The 4195-nt window shown below is 59.6% G+C and overlaps 1 long non-coding RNA gene across 1 annotated transcript; it reads left to right on the forward strand.

Annotated features, from left to right (window-relative positions):
* Positions 1–1656: 1656 nt before the first annotated feature.
* On the forward strand, positions 1657–2948 carry LOC135314961 (uncharacterized). The gene is made up of 3 exons (XR_010374376.1): positions 1657–1922; positions 2103–2210; positions 2784–2948. It is a non-coding gene; the product is annotated as an uncharacterized LOC135314961 (long non-coding RNA).
* The last annotated feature ends 1247 nt before the right edge of the window (positions 2949–4195 follow it).

Raw genomic sequence — 4195 nt, forward strand, 5'->3', positions numbered from 1 at the left:
GCCGGGCGGCGGGGGCTGCGCCCGGTGGGAGCCGGGCGGCGGGGGCTGCGCCCGGTGGGAGCCGGGCGGCGGGGGCTGCGCCCGGTGGGAGCCGGGCGGCGGGGGCTGCGCCCGGTGGGAGCCGGGCGGCGGGGGCTGCGCCCGGTGGGAGCCGGGCGGCGGGGGCTGCGCCCGGTGGGAGCCGGGCGGCGGGGGCTGCGCCCGGTGGGAGCCGGGCGGCGGGGGCTGCGCCCGGTGGGAGCCGGGCGGCGGGGGCTGCGCCCGGTGGGAGCCGGGCGGCGGGGGCTGCGCCCGGTGGGAGCCGGGCGGCGGGGGCTGCGCCCGGTGGGAGCCGGGCGGCGGGGGCTGCGCCCGGTGGGAGCCGGGCGGCGGGGGCTGCGCCCGGTGGGAGCCGGGCGGCGGGGGCTGCGCCCGGTGGGAGCCGGGCGGCGGGGGCTGCGCCCGGTGGGAGCCGGGCGGCGGGGGCTGCGCCCGGTGGGAGCCGGGCGGCGGGGGCTGCGCCCGGTGGGAGCCGGGCGGCGGGGGCTGCGCCCGGTGGGAGCCGGGCGGCGGGGGCTGCGCCCGGTGGGAGCCGGGCGGCGGGGGCTGCGCCCGGTGGGAGCCGGGCGGCGGGGGCTGCGCCCGGTGGGAGCCGGGCGGCGGGGGCTGCGCCCGGTGGGAGCCGGGCGGCGGGGGCTGCGCCCGGTGGGAGCCGGGCGGCGGGGGCTGCGCCCGGTGGGAGCCGGGCGGCGGGGGCTGCGCCCGGTGGGAGCCGGGCGGCGGGGGCTGCGCCCGGTGGGAGCCGGGCGGCGGGGGCTGCGCCCGGTGGGAGCCGGGCGGCGGGGGCTGCGCCCGGTGGGAGCCGGGCGGCGGGGGCTGCGCCCGGTGGGAGCCGGGCGGCGGGGGCTGCGCCCGGTGGGAGCCGGGCGGCGGGGGCTGCGCGGTTGTGCTGAGGGCTCGGTGGCGGGGGCTGCGCGGTTGTGCTGAGGGCTCGGTAGGAGTTCCGGGTGCGTGGACGGGGAAAACGGTGCCCCGCAGGGTTCGACAGCTGGGAGGGCTGTGTCGCGGCATGCTGGGAGCTGTAGTCCTGGGGTAGGGGGCTGCCGGCCTGCGATGTTGTTCCCCAGAGCATACCGGGAGGCATAGTGTTCCGGCACTCGGTGGTCGGGTGGCCATGCTGTGTGTGCCACTGCATGTTGGGAGCTGTAGTTCTTTGCAGACTCGGGTTCCAGAAGCCGTGTTTATTTCGGGCGCGCGTGTGTGGTGCAATTCTTGCTATTGGTGCGGCCCCCGTGGCGTGGCATGATGTGTGTTTTTATTGCTGGGTTTGTGTGGACTTTTGGGGGCCTGCAGGTGTGGCCATTCCCTCATAATTGGTGAGTTACTCAAGAGCTGATAGAAGGGAAGAGGGAAAGGAGGAGCAGTCGTTCTATCCCTGCCCAGGGTGCAGATGATGGCTGCCTCCCCAACTCAGCCACCTAGGCCACCCCCAAGCCCTGTCATGAAGGCAGCGAGCCGGCCCTCAAGCGCACTGGATTCCCCCTTGGCACAGAGGCCCTTAGCAGTAGCGCAGGGAAGGGGCGGTGTGTCCAGAAGCCCCTGTGGAAGGAGAGGCTTTGGTAAGGGTCGATCTACGGTAATAACGGTTGTTGTTTCTTCTCTTGCTCTCCCAGAGACCGTGCTGAGGTCGCAGTTGTCTGTCCTTCCCCTGGGGATGTCGTTGACTGCAGCCGTCTCAGGCTTGCGTGGCTTCTCTCTGCCCGGTGTTGCCATCCTCGCAGCGCGGGGGCGAAAAGGGACACACAGAGCCCTTCCCGGCTGTGGACAGGAGCTGCCTCGGCTGAAGCTGGAGACGCCAACGAAAGGTAAAGCAGAAGAAACTGAAGGCGCTCTGGCTGCCAGCTGCCTTCCTGCCGCAGGCGAGAGAGAGCCTGTCCCTGCAGGTGAGGGAGGGAGGATCCCCCTTCGTAGCCCGCAGCGGGCCAGGCCACCAACGTGCACCGCAGGGTCTGTACGCGTAACCGGGAGTTGGGTACGGGCGTGTAGTGCACGAGCGAGCTAGGCTACGTGCCTAGGAAGCCTCATCTCGTAAGAGCTGTAAGACACCCATGTATTCTCTTTAGGTGGAAGACGGCCAAGTGACTGGTGTTGCAGAAGGGGGGGAGGAGAGAAGGGAAGAGAAACATTTGGACCGCTAAATTCTCCTAGCAGCACTGAGAGCGAGAGTCGCAGTGAGTCCTGGGTCCTCAGGCTCTCCCTTCCCTTTTCCTGGCTCCCTCTCGTTCCCATGCTGTTGTGAAGCTTTTTTTCTACTTCCCTGTACCTCTTTATTCTCGACTCTTCTGCTGTGCTATGTTGTCTTCTCTCCCTTTATTCCTCTTGTTCTATCATTCCCTGTTCTTTTCCTCTCTTTTTTTTTTGTCTTGCTTCCTCTTCCTCCTGTTTTTTCATCTTGCATCTCTGTTTCACCCAGGGCTGTTTTTTCACTTTCTGTCTCTGTCATGAACTGATTCCATCTTTTTTCCCCACAATTTCTCTGGCCTGTTTCCTGTTGTCATTTATGTCTCTATGCCTGTGTGTGCTGCTCCCTGTTGCTGCCTTCCTATATCTACCTTTCCCTCCTTCCTTTTCTGTTTTCCTCTATCACATTGTCTTGGTTGCTGTCGCTGTTTTTTTTTTTTTTATTCTGTATCTCACTGTTCTTGTCCTTAGTCCTGTTTGTCTCACACTCCCTGTATTCCTTTGCGCTGGTCCTTCTCCCTATTATTTATTGTTTCATCTCTTTGAACATATTTATTCCCAAGGTTTTCCTGTGATGGGAGCAGAGCGTCGGGGCATCCATGGACAGAGCGTCGGGCACCCTCCTGTGTTTGCAGGGTGACCCTGAGGAAGCGTTATCTGTGGGTCAATTGCATGAGTATATTTTGTGGGTGTGCTAATCTCTTTCAGAGTTTGTCTGAGGGTAAGGATATTGTTGTGTTCAGAGTAAATGTTCCGTTTGGTGTATTTGTCAGAGATGTGAGTTTAGTGTGGGAGGAAGCCAGCTCTCTGACTGCTTTGAGGATAAGGTGGTTTTCTTAGCGACTCACAAAGGGGTTTGGGGCTCCCAGGTGGCGGGTGCTTTGGCCAAAAGAAAAAGCAGGGTTGTAGCGAAGCGTTCCATTTATGGGGCTGGCCTCGGCCATCTCCTGCACAAACTTCTGTTATGTAGCGATCGGGATTCGATTTCCTGAAGGAGGAGAGGATGATGGAGCCTGTTATAAGAGCATAACAATTTTGTCTTGCCCCTGCATCACCTTTGGCTTTTCCTCATTGAGGTTGTGTTTTGGCAAGAAGCGTCTCTCGTTAAGCGTTTGGGTCTGAGGGGTGTCCATAAGGCTACCTGGTGGCCATCCCCCTGAGATTTTGTGACCATCAAGTGATATTCAGCGTCCATCTTACGCCCGTCTCCTGTAACTGCTCTGCAGTTTTCGCTTAAGGCTTGATAGCGCAGCGTTAGCTGATGGTGGCGTTTCCCCTGCTGGCTCCTCCACGCTGACGGCATTTCCCCTGCCAGCTGCTGTCCATTCCCTGTAACTGTGACTCTTGTCCTGGCAGAACCTTTGCCAAAGCCACCTTTGTGCTCCACAGCAGTCTGTTTTCTGTCTCGAGTATGTTTCTTTTTGGTATCGGCTACCCCAAAGCTGTGTACCGTTGGCTCAGGTCTCTCCGTGAGCTTCTGCGAGAAGATAGCCTTAATCTGTTTTTATCGATGTGTCTCCTGGTGTGTTTTTTTGTTGTCCTTTGCAATTTAGTTTTGTCCCAGCTACTTAGGTGTTAATTTAGCTGCTTCGTATGGTTTCTGATACGCTTGTGTATTTCCACATTTTTTTTCATGTTTTTCGTCCTTTGAGACTGATCAAGTTCCGTTAAGGGACTGAGCAAGAGAGAGAGCATTGAGGTGACTCTGAATGGTTGATGATTTTACAGTACATGATTTACTTTACAACCAGAGATATTTTTGAGAAGGGGTTCTTAAAAGATTTGAATCTGCTGGCATATTCAGTCTTACCCAGAACGTAGTTATCGTAGTGTGGGTGGTCTTGCTAGAAATGAAGCATAACCCCATAGTGTTTTGAGTGTATTGTAACTGGGAAGTAAAGCCTGTAGTTTTTGATAATAATACTGTTATTGTGTTTAATGAGCTGCTTTCCTTAAACGTAGTTTAATATGACAT

Source organism: Phalacrocorax carbo, chromosome 9, assembly GCF_963921805.1.
Source record: "Phalacrocorax carbo chromosome 9, bPhaCar2.1, whole genome shotgun sequence".
Lineage (NCBI taxonomy): Eukaryota > Metazoa > Chordata > Aves > Suliformes > Phalacrocoracidae > Phalacrocorax > Phalacrocorax carbo.